This window comes from Eriocheir sinensis, chromosome 11 (assembly GCF_024679095.1).
Source record: "Eriocheir sinensis breed Jianghai 21 chromosome 11, ASM2467909v1, whole genome shotgun sequence".
NCBI lineage: Eukaryota > Metazoa > Arthropoda > Malacostraca > Decapoda > Varunidae > Eriocheir > Eriocheir sinensis.
This window is the reverse complement of record NC_066519.1, coordinates 11,177,366-11,196,993: the sequence shown is the minus strand read 5'-3', so window position 1 is coordinate 11,196,993 and position 19,628 is coordinate 11,177,366. Positions and strand designations below refer to the sequence as shown.

Here is a 19,628-nt window from a genome sequence, read left to right as displayed (position 1 = left end):
TTTCTTTCCCTTTCCTTTCCTTTCCTTTCCTTTCATTCCCATTCCTTTCCTTCCTTCCCCATTCCTTTCCTTCCCTTCCCTATCATTTCCTTTCCCCTCCTTTCCCTTCCCTTCCATATCCTAACCTTTCCTTTCATTCCCATTCCTTTCCTTCCCTTCCCGATCATTTCCTTTCCCCTCCTTTCCTTTCCCTTCCCTTCCTTTTCCTATCCTATCCTCTCCTTTCTTTCCCTTTCCTTTCCTTTCCTTCCCTTCCCATTCCTTTCCTTCCCTTCCCTATCATTTCCTTTCCCCTCCTTTCCTTTCCCTTCCCTTCCTTTTCCTATCCTATCCTCTCCTTTCTTTCCCTTTCCTTCCCTTCCCATTCCTTTCCTTCTCTTCCCATTCCTTTCCTTCCCTTCCCTTCCTATTCCTTTCCTTCTCTTCCCATTCCTTTCCTTCCCTTCCCTATCATATCATTTAATTTAATTTCATTTCATTTCTTTCCCTTCCCTTCCCTTCCCATTCCTTTCCTTCCCTTCCCTTCCCATTCCTTTCCTTCTCATCCCATTCCTTTCCTTCCCTTCCCTATCATTTCCTTTCTTCTCCTTTCCTTTCCCTTCCCTTCCTTTTCCTATCCTATCCTTTCCTTTCTTTCCCTTTCCTTTCCTTTCATTCCCATTCCTTCCCTTCCCTTCCCTTCCCTTCCTTTCTTTCCTTCCCTTCCCTTCCTATCCTTTCCTCCACTCATGACAGTTCGCTGCCCCGTCCCACCAGGCCTTTGGTGAGCAGTTGGTTCAGCCCCTGATCTTGGCCAGTGGGGGGAGGGGTTTGGACCCCCTCCCCCACAAAAACCTATATCTGCCAAAAACAAAATATAAAGAGCAGGTCACGGCTAACCGTTGGAGGGAACATCTGGAGCCTTTTGGTTGATGGTCGACTGCCCTACCAAGGCTTACCTAGTGAATGCTTCCTTAGTTATCCCTGACCCTATGAAATGAATTCCCAATGTACTTTCCAGCCTATGTGTCTTACTGGATTATGTACAGTTGTTTTGATGAGCTTGGATAGGCTGGTGCATTGGTTGGTGAGACCCTTCAGTTCTTTGCCTGACGGTTCACCCAGCATGGCTCATAGAGAAAGGTCATCCAGGTAAGAAATCCAGGTAAGAAGAGGATGCTAGAGCACTGCAGGAGGATTTCAACAAACTGTGATCAGCTTGGTCAGAGAAATGGCAGATGAATTTTAACATCACCAAGTGTAGCGTACTGAGTGTAGGAACACACAACCCATTACACGGGTATAGTTTAGCCTCCACATGATAGGCAGAGCAGAGTGTGAAAAGGATTTAGGAGTGTTGGTGAACTCTGACCTACAACTAAGGAAGCAATGTATTAGTGCGAGGAATAGGGCTAACAGGGTATTAGGCTTTATTAACAGGACGGTAACCAACAGGAGTGCAGAGGTCATCCTCAGACTTTATTTAGCGTTAGTTAGGCCACACTTAGATTATGCTGTCCAGTTTTGGTGCCCACACTACAGAATGGACATCATCTTGCTAGAATCAGTTCAGAGGAGGATGACCAAGATGATTCAGGGGCTGAGGAACCTCCCATATCAAGATAGGCTGAAACATCTAAACTTACATTCACTAGAAAGACGAAGAGTGCGGGGAGATCTGATAGAAGCATTCAAATGGGTCAAGGGTTACAACAAAGGCGATATAAGTAAAGTACTGAGAATTAGCCAGCAGGATAGAACTCGCAGTAATGGATTCAAATTAGAAAAGTATAGATTTAGGAGAGATATAGGCAAGCATTGGTTTAGTAATAGGGTGGTGGGGAAATGGAACAGACTCAGCAATCACATAGTAGTTAGTGCAGGGACGATAGCTTATTGTAACCCTTATCGTGCCCCAGGTGGCTTAGCTAGTAGTATGGTATATATTTTTCATAGGTAACCATCCTCAATAATTAAACTTCATCATTCAAAACCTTATATGCTTGTTAGTAATGGATAGTCTGTAAAATAATGAACTATACATAAAGCTACTTTTGATGATGTCGGCACGAGCAAGGCTATTGGATATTATTTTGAATTACCTCTCCAGTAGGACTGTACTTTGTCCTTTAGTCATATGATCTTATAAACAAGCACATTTTATCACTTTACAGCAATTACAATAAACTAGGCAGCATAATTTATCTGCATATTTATTTACATATTTATATCCGTATCCATTGTCTTCGTACGCAGCTGAAACTTCTCCCGAGACGCCTCGCGAAGGGAAGGCGAGAAGGGACACACTGTAAGTCATTCCTTCAACTCGAAATAGCTTGCAAACCTACATGTTGTCGTACAGAAGAGATGAAATTGCCGTGTTAGAGCTTATTCTGTCAAACATTTATTGGTGCACAGTACGGCAAACACCTCGACCCCAGAAAAGTTTGTACCTATTTAGTGAGGAAATTGCATAAGGAGGAGGAGGAGGAGGAGGAGGAGGTGGAGGGTGTTAGTGGAGTATAAGAGGAAGGAGTAGGGAGTGGAATGAGATGATAAAAAGTAGGAGTGGAGTAGGAAGAGAAGGGAAAGAAGAGAAAGAGGAATAAGTAATCTCTCTCTCTCTCTCTCTCTCTCTCTCTCTCTCTCTCTCTCTCTCTCTCTCTCTCTCTCTCTCTCTCTCTCTCTCTCACACACACACACACACACACACACACACACGTGAAAGAACCCGGATTCGATTCCCTGGCTGGACGTAAAAACTTGGGCATGTTTCTTTTCCCCACTTCACCGAGCAGTGATTGGATACTGAACATAGATCGAGAATTTGTAATCTCGTAGCCCAGAGAGTGAGTGTGTGTGTTGGCTTCATCCCCATTCATAGACCAGTCAAATAATGAGCTCTAAGATCGCTCCCAGAGGCTCACAGGGATCCACAATGATCTGCACGCCCGTATGTGAATAACACACACACACACACACACACACACACACACTAGAGAGAGAGAGAGAGAGAGAGAGAGAGAGAGAGAGAGAGAGAGAGAGAGAGAGAGAGAGACTAATAATAATAATGATAATAATAACAATAATAATAATAATAATAATAATAATAATAATAATAATAATAATAATAATAATAATAATAGTAAGAAGGAGAATGGTTTTGGTATGGAAGGAAAGGAAGGAAGGAGAGAGAGAGAGAGAGAGAGAGAGAGAGAGAGAGAGAGAGAGAGATTTACATAGATTTACATAGAAAATCAAACCACACAGACCCCATGGTCCAGACTAGGTGGTCTGTCCTTAAACCTAAGTGATTGTACATTAATCAGATGGCTCCAAAACGTTGCTTTTCTACTCTAGTTAATATTAAGTTCAAGGAAGTGACGGTCGAGCTTGTTTTTAAAGGAGTCAATCGTGTTACACTGGACCACTGATGGTGGGAGCTTATTCCATTCTCGCACAACAACATTGGTGAAGAAAAATTTGGTGCAGTCTGAATTTACTTGTCTACATTTGAGTTTTGTGCCATTGTTCCTAGTTCGCAAAGTGTCATCGATCATAAACAATTTTGTTCTGTCTACATTCGTGAAACCATTAAGTATTTTAAAACATTCGATCAATTTTCCTCGGAGGCAACGTTTCTCAAGAGAGAACATGTTAAGGGTGGAAAGCCTTTCTTCGTAGGATTTGTTGCGCAAGGAAGGGATCATTTTTGTTGCTCGACGCTGAACACCTTCTAGTTTAGCAATGTCCTTTGCATGGTGGGGAGACCAAAACTGTACCGCATGTTCCAAGTGGGGTCTGACTAAGCTATTGTAGAGCGGAAGTATTACATCTTTATTCTTGAATAAAAAGTTTCTTTTAATGAAGCCCAACATTCTGTTCGCTTTATTTGCTGCATCGATGCATTGATGTGAGAATTTGAGGTTTGACGCGATTTTAATCCCCAGGTCCTTAACGCATTGAACGCTTGTGAGTTTAACGCCGCGTATTTCGTAATCGAACTTCTTATTTTTTGTTCCAACTTGAAGGACCTGGCACTTGTCTACGTTAAAGGGCATCTCCCATTTATCCGACCAAGCTGAAATTTTGTGCAAATCCTCTTGGAGGCTTTGCCTGTCTTCGTCAGTGAGAACCGAGTTACCAATCTTTGTGTCGTCTGCAAATTTACTAATGCGATTATTGAGTCCAACATCCACGTCGTTGATGTAAATAATGAAGAGCACTGGGCCAAGAACCGAGCCCTGAGGGACGCCACTAGTGACCGGCGCCCACTCTGAGTTAAATCCGTCAATCACAACTCTTTGTTGTCTGTTGCTCAACCAATTCGCGATCCATTGGTTTACTTGACCGTCAATGCCTATTTGCTTTAATTTATAAAGTAATTTATGATGTGGGACTTTATCAAACGCTTTCTGGAAATCAAGATAGACTACGTCCACTGATTTGGTTAAGTCATAAATTGAGAAGAGATCGTTATAAAAGGTCAGTAGGTTTGACAGGCAGGATCTTTTGTTACGGAAGCCATGTTGTGAATCTCCAATTAATGAGTGGCTTTCGAGGTAACTCACAATTTTGTCTCTAATTATGCTCTCGAGTAGCTTACCTACAATTGAAGTTAGATTAATGGGTCGGTAGTTACCTGGTATTTTTTTGTCTCCTTTCTTAAAAATCGGTGTCACGTTAGCCTTTTTCCAATCCGAAGGGACGATGCCTTGTCGCAAGGACATATTGAATACGGTAGTGAGGGAGGAGAGTATTTCGCTCTTTGTTTCTTTAAGCAGTATAGGATATACTTTGTCGGGTCCGGGACTTTTATTTGTTTTAAGTGAATGGAGAGCTTTAAGGACTTCATCGGTTGTTATTTCAAAATTAGGCAATGCATGCTCGAGATTTACAATAGTACTGGTGTTGGTGGTAGCGAGAGGAAGACTGTTAGTATTAAACACCGAGGAAAAGTAATTGTTTAAGAGGTTTGCAATGTGTTGGCTGTCAGTCACTAGTGCACCGTGGCTGTTTGTTAAAGGTCCAATACCACTTTTGATCGCCTTTCTGTTGTTTATGTAACTGAAGAAAGATTTCGGATTATTTTTACAGTTGGCTGCAATATTTTCTTCATATCTACGCTTTGCCTGACCTACTAGTCTTTTTACTCGACGCCTGGCATCATTATAAAGTCTAATGTTTTCGGGCGTGCTTTGTTCTTTCTTTAACCTGTAAAACAATTTTCTTTCATTGACTGATTGTTTAATTTCGCTATTAAACCACGGTGGGCTTTTATTAGTGTTAATTCGCTTCTCGCACAAGGGGACAAATGTGTTCTGCTGAGTGAGTAAGTGATTTTTAAAGCTTAGCCAGGCTTCATCTACGTTGCCGTCATCTGATAGTTGTATTTCTGTTAGTTTTTGTCGGATTTCTACGAAGTTAGCTCTTTTGAAATTGGGCACCTTTACTTTATTTTCAGTCACTGATGATTGAGCTCTAATGTCAACGCGCACTAATTTATGATCGCAAGAACCGAGGTGTTCTCCTACCGTGACACTACTGACTAGGTTATCTTGGGTCGTTATAACAAGGTTGAGTATATTATTTTGTCGAGTTGGCTCAGAAACCATTTGGCTTAGATAATTTTCTTCTAGAAATTCGATCCTTCTATGTGACTCGCCTTCTGTACCTTACAGTGTCGCCCAGTCGATATGGGGGAGGTTAAAGTCTCCTAATATCAGTGAGTCGTTGTTATTAAGACGCTGTACATTTCAAGGTCGTCATCGAGTGATTGCCCGGGAGGTCTGTAGGTGACAGATATATTTAAATTGACTTTTGCAATGTTTACTCGCACGCACAAATGTTCAACATTACTGTTTCCCGGTGTTTTGTCAGTGGGTTGCAAATAGCTTTTGACATAAAGGGCGACGCCACCGCCTCTACGGTTTACACGATCTTTGTTGAAGAGTCTGTAGCCATCTATGTTGTATTCGGAACTTAAATCAATATTTGTGGTGTCGATAAATGTTTCGGTTGTAGCAATTATGTCAAAATTTTCTGTTAGAGCAAGACATCTCAGTTCATCAAATTTGTTTCTTAAGCTACGCACATAAGAGAGAGAGAGAGAGAGAGAGAGAGAGAGAGAGAGAGAGAGAGAGAGAGAGAGAGAGAGAGAGAGAGAGAGAGAGAGAGAGAGAGAGAGAGGAAAGAGAAACACACACACAAAAAAAGAGAAAATAAAATAAAATATAAATACAGTCAAACCTCGGTTTTCCTTCCCTAACCTAATCTAACCTTACCTAGCCTTTCCTAACCTAATCTAACCTTACCTAACCTTGCCTAACCTTACCTCAACTAATCTAACCTTACCTCAACTAATCTAACCTTACCTAACCTAATCTAACCTTACCTAACCTAATCTAACCTTACCTAACCTTGCCTAACCTTACCTCAACTAATCTAACCTTACCTAACCTAATCTAACCTTACCTAACCTTACCTAACCTTGCCTAACCTTACCTCAACTAATCTAACCTTACCTAACCTAATCTAACCTTGCCTAACCTTACCTCAACTAATCTAACCTTACCTAACCTTACCTAACCTTGCCTAACCTTACCTCAACTAATCTAACCTTACCTAACCTAATCTAACCTTACCTAACCTTGCCTAACCTTACCTCAACTAATCTAACCTTACCCAACCTAATCTAACCTTACCTAACCTAATCTAACCTTGCCTAACCTTACCTCAACTAATCTAACCTTACCTAACCTAATCTAACCTTACCTAACCTAATCTAACCTTGCCTAACCTTACCTCAGCTAATCTAACCTTACCTAACCTAATCTAACCTTACCTAATCTAACTTTGCCTAACCTTACCTCAACCAATCTAACCTTACCTAACCTAATCTAACCTTGCCTAACCTTACCTAACCTAATCTAACCTTACCTAACCTAATCTAACCTTACCTAACCTTGCCTAACCTTACCTCAACTAATCTAACCTTACCTAACCTAATCTAACCTTACCTAACCTTGCCTAACCTTACCTCAACTAATCTAACCTTACCTAACCTAATCTAACCTTGCCTAACCTTACCTCAACTAATCTAACCTTACCTAACCTAATCTAACCTTACTTAACCTAATCTAACCTTGCCTAACCTTACCTCAACTAATCTAACCTTACCTAACCTAATCTAACCTTACACACACACACACACACACACACACACACACACACACACACACACACACACACACACAGGCCTACTAAGCGTTATGGAGAAGGGAACAGCACAAGCCTAGTACATCTCTTTTCCTGTATTTCACAACTAGGTAAATACAACAAGGTAAATACACACAGGCCTACACACACACACACACAGGCCTACCTGAATCTCAAATGCATCCCCTGTAGGTGAAGCCACATTCTTGTTGTATCAGGCCCTCCTCCTCCTCCTCCTCCTCCTCCTGTGTCTCATGTTTGGACTTCTCGCGTTCTTTATTGAGGTCATTCATGGCTACTCCTGCAATAGTAATAATAATAATAACAATAATAATAATAATAATAATAATAATAATAATAATAATAATAATAATAATAATAGTAAGGAGAATGGTTTTGGTATGGAAGGAAAGGAAGGAAGGAGAGAGAGAGAGAGAGAGAGAGAGAGAGAGAGAGAGAGAGAGAGAGAGAGAGAGAGAGAGAGAGAGAGAGAGAGAAAGGGAAGATGGAAGAATAAGAGAAATAATGATATAATAATAATAATAATAATAATAATAATAATAATAATAATAATAATAATAATAATAATATTATGGAAGTTCATATATGCAGTTTTCATTCAGTAATAATAATAATAATAATAATAATAATAATAATAATAATAATAATAATGATGATAATAATAGTAATAATAATATGGACGCTCATATATGTAGTTTTCCTTCAGTAATAATAATAATAACAATAATAATAATAATAATATGGATGCTCATATATGTAGTTTTCCTTCAGTAATAATAATAATAATAATAATAATAATAATAATAATAATAATAATAATAATAATAATAATAATAATAATAATAATAATAACAAGTGTATTTCCACTGGCACATTAACCTAACCTAACCTACTTAACGGAGAGGCTTTGACCCCCTCCACCCCATGAATGGAAGTGTTTTGCCCCCGATGACCCCCCTTCTATTTCCCAGAGGTCATTTATTACTGCCCGCCATTCAGGGAACAAAAAAGAATCCATAATGTAAGTATTAACCACCATTCCTTAACTTCTAGGGTCCTTGCAATAGGAGGTCAGGTCAGGTCACAGCCATGCCCCGGACCCTAACACTGTTGCTGTAAGTAGAATAAAGTAATTTAGAGTTAATATGTTCTTTGACCAGTGTTTAGGAACTAGAGTTAAAATGAGATCATGTGAAATTATATGTATATGAGAGTACATTGGTATTAGTATGTAGGGGTTAAAATTCGTATAGCCTTTGAGCAAGGTAGTTTTCTCTTAAATACAGTTAAGGATGTTGTCTGGCAGGCTATTCCACAAAGCAATCACTGGACTGAGAAGTTTCGCCTACGCATTTCTGTGTTGCTGTGGGGCAGAAATATTCTGTGTGAATTTCCACGGGTCCAAGATGATGTCTGGAGGGAAAATAACTCAGAGGGTTGCAGAGGAGAGAGGCCATTGAGAATCTTCCAGACCTTGACCATATCAGCTCTAAGCAGTCTGCCAGGCACAGAGCCAAGGCATCCAGTCGGGAGGCACAGTCAAGATGCCCAAGTCCAACAACCTCCTTGGTCATCATCGCTGGACTCTCTCAAGCACGTCAGTATCACCTACATACCTGTGTGACATACAACTCAACAAAATTCCAGCGCAGGATGGATATGAGAGGTGAGGAGAGATTGCATGGTCTAAGGCACTGTAAGGTCAGGTCACAGCCATGGCCCACAGACCCTTATATAACACATTCCAGGGCCATGCAAGCTTTGACCTCACGAATGACCTTTTTAACCCTACTTTCCTTACTTTCAAGGTCTGAGGCACTGTAAGGTCAGGTTACAGCCATGGCCCACAGACCCTTATATAACACATTCCATGGCCATGCAAGCTTTGACCTCACGAATGACCTTTTTAACCCTATTTTCCTTACTTTCATGGTCTGTTCATAGTCCAAGGCACTGTGAGGTCAGGTCAGAAGGTCAGGTTACAGCCATGGCCCACGAACCCTGACACAGTACTTCTCTGGGCCATGCAAGCTTTGACCTCTCACGAATGACCTTTTTAACCCTATTTACCCTACTTTCATGGTCTAAGGCACTGTGAGGTCAGGTCAGAAGGGCAGGTCACAGCCATGGCCCACGGACCCTGACACGGCACTTCCCAGGGCCATGCAAGTTTTGACCTCTCGCGAATGACCTTTTTAACCCTGTTTTCCTTACTTTCAAGGTCTGAGGCACTGTGAGGTCAGGTCAGTAGGTCAGGTCACAGCCATGGCCCACGGAGCCTTATATAACACTACCCAGGGCCATGCAAGCTTTGACCTCTCACGAATGACCTTTTTAACCCTATTTTCCTTACCTTCATGGACTGAGGCACTGTGAGGTCAGGTCAGAAGGTCAGGTCACAGCCATGGCCCACGAGGAAGGGCCAACCAAAACTACCGTACTCAAGCAATGATTGTCGTACACTTGTCACAGTTATATCTTCGCTATTATCCCATACGTAGATTTTCCTCATTACTTTAGTGCAGAAAACACAATATAGAACCTTAATTAGTAGCCTAGGATTATTAAATACAAGTTAAAGGCTCTATAGCGGGTGCTAGATGGATAATTCTGACGATGCAGCCGAAAAATGTCGTACAACGTCCACCTGTTCCACCATAACATTAAGGTCCATGATGAGCCTGTAGGTCGGGGAATAGGCCGTGCAGGTCAAGGGGAAGGCTGTGGCGGCTGTTGAGGTGGATCAGGAGGTGGATAAGGCCGTGGAGGAGATGATATATAACGAAGACGTTAGATGGACTGGAGAGGAATGTCGCCATTTTGGATTTTCAGTTCAAATGAAAGACTTAAAAAAGAGTATGTAATTATTTTATCACTTATTAACCTCTCAATTGCCTGATGAATATACTATAATTATTTATATGTTAATTTAGTTATTTTTGAAGTCATTATTAGCTTATCAATAAGTCAGTCACATCACGAATAACACCATAGGTTTTCCGTTCACTCTTTTAAGGCTCATCGTTGGTGACGTCACTCCTCGTCTCGTCACGTCACCAGGCAAGTCCCAATGTCTGATCAAAACCAACCTCTATCGACAATATCAAAGGTTATTCACCCATGTTAGGAACCTCAGAGAACATATTATTTATTTTTATGTTCAGTAACGTAAGAAACGTCCACCGCGCCGCTTGAAAAATGGTAAAACACACCAATAAAAAAATAAAAAAAACACGATACACTATGAAAACTAAACACAACATATGAATTCATAGCACGAAACATTTTTAAACTAAACGAAAAGGAAAAAAAATATCGTTCACCCTACCCCTCCGCCCTCCACACCCCCTCCCCCAGGACACCCCAACGACCGCCCCCCCACCCAAGACCACCACCACATCCCCGGTGATACCCCCCGACCACTCCCCCCCTGCTAAACACAAAATCGTTGATAACTCCGTCAATACTCAACCGATCGGATTCTAGTAAAGACCAAAATGTTCAGCGTCGAATGCTACAACCTGGGAGCCCCACGAACACGAGGAAAACATGGACGCAGCAAGAGGCGCAGGCGAAAACCGTTAGGACCGACCTTTGGACCGGTATATCTCAATAACGAAAAAAGCTAGCTTGATTCTGACAGCACCATCGTGTTCTCCGGCAAACTCTACACTTTGTATCAGTTGATCATCAAGAAATATCAAGAAATAAAAAACAAACAAACACGTCCAAAGTTAAATCTGAAAGCATCAAATTATAGCTCGTCTCGGTTCACCTCGCGATACTTATTTCCATAAACGTATCTTCACTAGTAAAGGGGTGACAGGCGGTTAAATAAATGACATGTTATCTCCGAAACTAAAGGTGGTAGCGCAGATCCGAGACCAGCATTGCGTTCCTCGTTAAATTCTAACACTTTCATTATCCATCCACGAAGCAGAAATGATAGATAATAAAGGAAGGGCGTTGGCTCAAATTTAAAAAAAAAACGCGAAAAACATATCATAATAACTCCATAACTATTAGTCGTAACGTCATTCTGAAGGCACCAGCGTGTTCCCCGTAACTGGTTCTCCCAGGAGCCAATCGGGCATACAAAAATTTACTGTAATAAGGCAGTTATAAGCCGGCAAAATTTCAGCACGTCTTTTTAAGCCATGGATATCTCCGTCAATTCTAGGCCTAGCGCAATTCTAATAGCACCAGAATTTCTAATATTGTTTTCTTCACGTCTATGAACCTCTCTGATCAAGCTGGAGGCAAGAATAACGAAAGTTGCATATTTAAAAAAAGATCGTTTTAGAGGAGGTGAAATTTTGGCCGTAAACACCGGAGTCTCATAACGGTGGAAACACAAAATCGTTCATAGCTCCGTTAATACTCTACTGATCGGATTCTAACAAGCACCAAAATGTTCAGCGTCAAATTCTACACCAGCTGAGTGCAACGAACATGATAAAAAATGAGAGGATAAAATTGAGGGTTACGACCATTTCTCAGAATATAGCTGATAACGTCTTTAATAATTGAGCTAGCGCAAAACCAAGACCAGAAATGGATTCCTCGTGATGTGCCCTCTCAAAATTATGCCCGATATTAAGACATTATTTAGACATGGATGCAGGAATCGATGCAGAATCAAAGCATTCCGATCAACGCCTTAGCTATGATATCTTGATAACTATTAAAGTTATCTCCATTTTGACGACGCCACCTTATTCTCCGTCAAATTTTACATCAGATATCAGTTGGTCAAAAATACACAGGCAAAATAAGCAAAAAAAGCTATCTTTGGAAATACGCGTCAAATCTTAAATCTGATAACGCCAAAATATAGGTCGTTTCGGGTCACCTCGAGATATTTAATCTCATAAACATATCTGCAGTAGTTAAGGCGTGACAGGCGGTTAAAATATGACATGCTCTCTCCGAAACTAAAGGTGGTAACGCAGATCCGAGACCAGTGTTGCATTCCTCGTCAAAATATAACACTTTTATTATCTTTCGACGAAGAAGAAAGGATTGATAATAAACGAGTGACGTTGCCACAAATGTCGAAAAAGTGCGAAATTTCAAATCGATATATCTCTATAACCATTAGTGGTAGCGTAGTTCTGAAAGCACCAGCGTGTTCCTCGGAATTTTCTCTACCAGTTACTAAACGGTCATATTGCAACACGCATTGCTTCAAGAGTTATAGGCCTAGAAAATTTTCGGAGGCTCTCACAAAACCGTTCATAACTCCGTCAGTTTTAGGCTTATTGCAATTCTGATAGCACCAGAAATTCTAGTATTTTTTTCTTCACGTATATCAACCTCTCTCATTAAGCTGGAGGAATAACGATTTTTCAATATTCAAACTTTTTCGTGTAAGGCCTCGCTGGGGAAATATGGTAGGTGAGCCCCGTAGAGTTGCACGAGGGGGGTGAAATCTTTACCTGCTTATATCTCCGCTTGTGCTGCACGTAGAGCATCCTTAAGAATATCAAAAGATTGCTCGTAAAATTACCTTCCTTTCCAGTGCCAAGAGGGCAAGAATTGATTAGGAAATAATGAATGGTGGCGCCTTAGAGTAAGAGACGGAAAATAAATCGTATCACCATTAATACGTAGGAGGAGGCGGCGGAGGACAAGGACGAATACAAAATGAGAAAACAAAATCATCTTCCTAGCACAATAAGACACAAAAAGGGATCGAGGTTCTGAGGGCCCTTTACAGCAGGCAGTGACCGAGGGCCATGATAAGGGGCACGAGTACTAGGAACTGAGGCGTGAGACAGGAGGACGAGGCGGCGGGGAAGGGGGGGGCGGCAGGGTCCATGGCGTTGCAGAGGCTGGTGTTGCAGTAGTAGCCGGAGAATGTGACGGTGGTGGTGGAGGCGTCGCGGGTCATCCTGGTTCCGAGACCGATGCCCCGCTTAGTAACCCTGCGACCGTCTTGTGTGTGTGTGTGTGTGTGTGAGAGAGAGAGAGAGAGAGAGAGAGAGAGAGAGAGAGAGAGAGAGAGAGAATTATCACTATGTAAATTGAAAAATCACACTTTATTATCATTATTATTATTATTATTATTATTAGTAGTAGTAGTAGTAGTAGTAGTAGTAGTAGTAGTAGTAGTAATAGTAGTATAGTAATAGTAGTAGTAGAGTAGTAGTAGTAGTAGTAGTAGTAGTAGTAGTAGTAGTAGTAGTAGTAACAGATTCAGTCTTCTCAGTACAAAAATAAGTAGTATAAGTAAAAATAAAAAAAGTGTTCCGTCTAGTTACTTACAATACTGGCGGACTTCAGCAAAACAGATCCCTCCCCGAGAGGCTCCAACTCGGCTAGAATCGAAGCTCTCTTGTGGGCAGTACTTGTTGTTGGAGGCGGTGTCCTCGGCGGCGGCGGAATTGTAACCCTCGCAGGCGTAACAGTCGATGGCACCTGAGTGGGGGAGGAGGGCTGTAAGAGACTGATGGAAGGATGGGGAGCAAGAAAAAGGAAGAGAGAAGGGAGAAATACGTAGTAGGTTAGAGCAGAGGAAGGGAATGAAAGGTAGACTGCTAGATTGATAGATAGAAAAATAGATAGATTGATTGATAGATAGATAGGAAGATTGATAAATGGTTAAATATAGATAGATAGATAGAAACATAGACAGAGAGAGAGAGAGAGAGAGAGAGAGAGAGAGAGAGAGAGAGAAGCATACCTGTGTTAGGAAGCGTCGCCATCACCACCATCATCATCATCAGGAGGGTCAAAATTCTTCTCATACCTGGAAAGAGAGAGAGAGAGAGAGAGAGAGAGAGAGAGAGAGAGAGAGAGACCAATAATTTTTCATTGTTCTCAGGTAGTCGTGAGGTAAATGATTATAAAAAAAAACAATATATATATGAGAAAAGTTGAAGGCAAAAGTCACTCGGCGTTTTGTGGTCATGAAAGAATGTGTGCCGGAGACCTGCTACCAAAGTTTATTTTTCATGTACGGACTTATTAGTGTGTATATATACTTGATCGTGTGCATTCGGGGTCAATATGTCCAGTAGCTCTCCTCCACTCAAACCCGCATTCTTAAGACACCCCTCCACCCGAAATTGACCTCTCTTTTGGCCGCTCTTTACTTTTGTCTATTATGGGAGCGGTGAGTAGCGGCTTTTACTTTTCTCTGCACTCTTTTTGTTGCCCTTGAACCGTCTCCTTTGCTGGAAAAAAAAAAAAAAGGCACCTCAGTTCGTCTACCCTAAAAGCCCCTCTTAATGGACTGTTTTGTGATTTTGGTGATAAGTCAACACGACCTCGTCACCCTGAACTGGAAAATCACCCATGAAAATCCGATAACTTTTCTCTGTGGCCTAAAAAATAGTTGTAGGCTAATGGGAGCGCGACTTGTTTGAGAATATGAGAATCTCAGCCCGATCTTACACAGAGATTGATTGATTAAAGGAAAAGATTGATGTGACATTCTTTGTACAATTTGATCTTACTTGTCAACTTTTGAACTTCGAGGAAATAGAAGGATCGGAGGACCACGTTGAGGACGGAAGCAAACTGTTTGGTGGACGTTTCGCGAAGGACTGAACGAGGCAGGGCGGTAAAGGGGGGTCAGAGAGAGAGAGAGAGAGAGAGAGAGAGAGAGAGGAGGAGGGGGGGTAAGGGAAGTCAATGGAGGGGGAAATGGAGGTTAGAGAAGCAGTATTATGTTGGAGGGAGGAAAGGAAGGGTGGAATGGAGGGAGATAGAGTGGTAAAGGGAGGAAGAGAAATGGGTTGGAAGGAAGGAAGGGAACAGAGGGGAAGAGAGAGAATAAATACGTTGGTGTAAGTGAAGAAGGAAAGGGAAGGATTGGAGGGGATAGGAAATGGGGAGAGAGAAAGGAATTAAAGGGGTATACGTAAGGGAGAAAGAAAAGGGAGAAGGGAGGGATGCGATAGGGAAATTGGAGGTACAGCAAAGAGAGAGGAAATTGGTGTGTAAGGGAATGGTGGAGAAAGGAATGGGAAATGGAGAGACTTTGACATTGGGAAGAGGAAGGGAAGGAAAATGAAGAAAAAATACTGAAAAATGGGAGGGTGGAGAAAGAATTGGAACGGGGGATAGAAAGAAATGGTGAAGAGGTGAATTAATGACTGGTATGGTGGGAGAAATGGGAGGAAGGAAAGGGAGAGAAGGAGGGAGGGAGGGAAGAGGAAAAATAATGAAGGGATGAGGCACTGTTGGACCCATCACCACCACCACCACCACAACCACGAATGTTACATATGTCAAGGTCGTCATCAGTACACCGCTCCGCCATACAATCCAAAGAAATCGTAACACACATATGACGATCAATGGCCGGAACATGTCCTTAATTTGTTCATTAAAAAAGCCGCGTTGCCTGTTGGTGATGAGGCTCTTCCTGCGTCCGCTCTTTAGAGTTGGAGAGTTGTAACAGTAGCAGCAGTAGTAGTAGTAGTAGTAGTAGTAGTAGTCCTATGTCTCAGGGGCGCCGGACACTCTGGCCCAAAAGCCACCAACATCTCCAATATGGACTATGAAGCCACAGTGGTGGAGAGTGACATTAGGGTGGGTCGGGAGTGACTTGAGTAGGGAAGGACAGGGGGATCTGGACGTAATAGATGATAGGTGATTTAGTGCTAGGTAGTATTAGTGATATGGTTGGATGCCACAGTCATTAGCGAACAGAGTTGGGGCTAATGACCTCCAAGCTATGGCGCCCTCCAGGATTATGTGTCGAGAAAATAAACATGGGTGGAGGTGTCATTTATGTAGTAGAAAAAAAAAGTAGTAGTAGTAGTAGTGGTAGTAGTAGTAGTAGTAGTAGTAGTAGTAGTAGTAGTAGTAGTAGTAGTAGTAGTAATATAGAAGTAGAAGTAGTAGTAAGTAGTAGTAGTAGTAGTAGTAGTAGTAATATAGTAGTAGTAGTAGTAGTAGTAGTAAGTAGTAGTAGTAGTAGTAGTAGTAGTAGTAGTAGTAGTAAAGAATGGGTGGGCTCGGCATCACCAACCCGCGAAATCTGGCTGAGTCTGAATTCGGGAACTCAATCCGAATCACAGCCTCCTTGACCGGATATATTACCAATCAAAATGAAAGGGGTGAAGACAACCCTCAAGATATTAGGTCACTAAGGAATGAAATCTCCATAAACAGAGAAGGAAAACAGAGAGACACTCTGAGTGACCTAATGAGAGAACTCCCAGAAGACACAAGGAGGAGGATAGATATTGCACAGGAAGTGGGCGCTTCAAACTGGCTAACCACACTACCTATCAGGGCAAAAGGCTTCAACTTAAACAAAAAAAGAATTTACTGATGCCCTTGCCTCAGGTATGGCTGGCCAGTGGATGGGCTCCCAAACATGTGTAACTGTGGCTCACCCTTCAACCAAAATCATGCCATGACATGCAAGAGAGGAGGTTTCGTCTGCATGAGACATGATGAAGTAAGAGACGTAACAGCTCAGATGCTGAAAGAAGTCTGCCACGACGTGACTGGAACCCATGCTGCTCCCTCTGCAAGGCGAACACCTCGCCAGACGCACCGCTAATGTTTCGAACGAAGCACGAATGGATGTTAGCGCCAGAGGGTTTTGGACTCGTGGACAAAGGGCATATTTTGATATAAGGATCTTTGATCCCATGGCCCATTGCCACAGAGACCTGACCCTTGATGCAGCCCACAGAAGAAACGAACAAGAGAAGAACAGAGCATATGAAGAAAGATTACAGAATGTGGACCAGGGCTCCTTCACCCCGGTAGTATTCACGACGGCAGGAGGGATGGGACCAAGGGCGCAGAGCTTCTACGCAAGACTCGCCGAAACACTGGCGGATAAGAAACAACAGCCAAGAAGCAGTGTGGTCGCCTGGATGAGATGCAGGCTGTCCTTCTCCCTCCTGAGGTCAGCCTTGGTCTGCCTGAGAGGAACCAGGTCACCTGCACCCAAAACCACCCGCATTGCTGACCTGGACTTTGAGGCGACGGTGGTTGATAGTCGTATCAACCACAAGCTCTGTTAGCTTAAAAATAAAATGTTTAGTAAAGTTTGTAATATTAAATAAAGATGGTTGTCGGCCACAGTCATTGGCGGGGTGGGGCCAATGAATTGCTTTGTGAAAGGATATGAGAAAATATACCGCTCACAACGCAACTCTAATAGATGGAGGCCCGTCTAAATTGTAGTAGTAGTAGTAGTAGTAGTAGTAGTAGTATTTGCCGCAACTTATAGTGTAGTTGTCCATTAAAGTAATAGTTGTCATCCTGTTCAAAGAAAATGGAGGTTACTATTTGGGTAGACTGAAGTTACTTTACGGCGTCGTGTTCAATCAAATTCTGCTTGTGTTAGATTCTGTTGTTACTTCCGAGACAAATAGTGAATACCATGATAAATAGATAGATGGCTAAGTAGATAAATATATAGACGGATATAGAGAGATAGACTTTACAGCCCGGCCTTGCCCACACCCAAAGGAGTTATTGAACTGTACCGAGTCATTTCAATCGTTTGTCTCGAACTAGGTGGAATAGAATGACTTATATATTTTTTTTTCTGCCCCCCGCACCCCCAACCTCCACCCCACCCTCACCCTTCGTCCTCCCGCTTGTCAGTTGTCAGTAGCACATCGAAGAAGAAACGGTGAGGATGTGCTATGTATCTATCCGTCTTACGTGTACTTTTTCTGTGTGTGTGTGTGTGTGTGTGTGTGTGTGTGTGTGTGTGTGCCTTGAATCTGTGACGTGAGAGGGATGGGAGAGGAGGAGCAGAGCGTGTTTTAAGACTGCATGCAGATCAATCAGGTCAGTAGTTTGGGTTCTCTTAAAATACAAGTTTCTGTGACGTGCAAACTCACACACAGGCGTTTTTATATTGTTTTCGGAGGAATGCAAAGAATAGGTGTGTGTGTGTGTGTGTGTGTGTGTGTGTGTGTGTGTGTGTGTGTGTGTCGAGGAGGAATTTCATCCCTTCCCATCCTTTTCTTCTCCCCTTCTCATCTCAATCATTCCCTTCCCTTCCCTTCCCTTCAAATTTCATCCCTTCCCATCCTTTTCTTCTCCCCTTCCCATCTCAATCATTCCCTTCCCTTCCCTTCCCTTCAAATTTCATCCCTTCCCATCCTTTTCCTCTCCCCTTCCCATCTCAGTCCTTCCCTTCCATTCGATCCTTCCCTTCAAATTTCATCCCTTCCCATCCTTTTCCTCTCCCCTTCCCATCTCAATCCTTCCCTTCCGTTCCCTTCCCTTCATATTTCATCCCTTCCCATCCTTTTCCTCTCCCCTTCCCATCTCAATCCTTCCCTTCCGTTCCCTTCCCTTCAAATTTCATCCCTTCCCATCCTTTTCCTCTCCCCTTCCCATCTCAATCCTTCCCTTCCGTTCCCTTCCCTTCAAATTTCATCCCTTCCCATCCTTTTCCTCTCCCCTTCCCATCTCAATCCTTCCCTTCTCTTCCCTTCCCTTTAAATTTCATCCTTCCCATCCTTTTCCTCTCCTTCCCATCTCAATCCTTCCTTCTCTTCCTTCCTTTAAATTTCATCCCTTCCATCCTTTTCCTCTCCCTTCCCATCTCAATCCTTCCTTCCATTCCTTCCCTTCAAATTTCACCCTTCCCATCCTTTTCCTCTCCTTCCCATCTCAATCCTTCCTTCCATTCCCTTCACCCATCCTTTTCTTTTTCCCATCCCCTTCCCATCTCATTCCTTCCCTTCCTTCAAATTTCATCCTTCCCATCCTTTTCCTCTCCCTTCCCATCTCAATCCTTCCTTCCCTTCCTTCCTTCAAATTTCATCCCTTCCCATCCTTTTCCTCTCTCCTTCCCATCTCAATCCTTCCTTCCCTTCCTTCCTTCAATTTCATCCTTCCCATCCTTTTCCTCTCCTTCCCATCTCAATCCTTCCATTCCTTCCTTCCTTCAAATTTCATCCTTCCCATCCTTTTCCTCTCCTTCCCATCTCAATCCTTCCATTCCATTCCTTCCTTCAAATTTCATCCATTCCCATCCTTTTCCTCTCCTTCCCATCTCAATCCTTCCATTCCATTCCTTCCTTCAAATTTCATCCATTCCCATCCTTTTCCTCTCCTTCCCATCTCAATCCTTCCATTCCTTCCTTCCCTTCAATCCTTCCTTCCTTCCTTTCATCCCTTCCCATCCTTTCCTCTCCTTCCCATCTCAGTCCTTCCCTTCCATTCCTTCCTTCAAATTTCATCCCTTCCCATCCTTTTCCTCTCCCTTCCCATCTCAATCCTTCCTTCCATTCCTTCCTTCAAATTTCACCCTTCCATCCTTTTCCTCTCCTTCCCATCTCAATCCTTCCTTCCTTCCTTCCTTCAAATTTCACCTTCCCATCCTTTTCCTCTCCTTCCATCTCAATCCTTCCTTCCCTCAAATTTCATCCCTTCCCATCCTTTTCCTCTCCTTCCCATCTCATTCCTTCCCT

The 19,628-nt window shown here is 42.5% G+C and overlaps 2 long non-coding RNA genes across 5 annotated transcripts in view; both read right to left on the bottom strand.

Annotated features, from left to right (window-relative positions):
* Nucleotides 1-728: 728 nt before the first annotated feature.
* LOC126996826 (uncharacterized) lies at nt 729-10,533 on the bottom strand. Its single transcript, XR_007751629.1, has 3 exons — nt 9,572-10,533; nt 7,364-7,498; nt 729-2,323 (listed from the first exon to the last, which is right to left on the bottom strand). It is a non-coding gene; the product is annotated as an uncharacterized LOC126996826 (long non-coding RNA).
* A 117-nt stretch (nt 10,534-10,650) lies between these two features.
* LOC126996823 (uncharacterized) overlaps nt 10,651-19,628 on the bottom strand; it is a 23,045-nt gene continuing 14,067 nt past the window's right edge. For 3 of the 4 annotated variants that reach the window (XR_007751623.1, XR_007751622.1, XR_007751621.1), the window contains exons 2-4: nt 13,904-13,969; nt 13,486-13,638; nt 10,651-13,155 (exon numbers count right to left, since the gene is read on the bottom strand). This is a non-coding gene — a long non-coding RNA (uncharacterized LOC126996823). Of the gene's footprint in view, nt 13,156-13,485; nt 13,639-13,903; nt 13,970-14,678; nt 14,785-19,628 lie in introns of those variants that run through there. The other variant, XR_007751624.1, reaches the window with a different exon arrangement.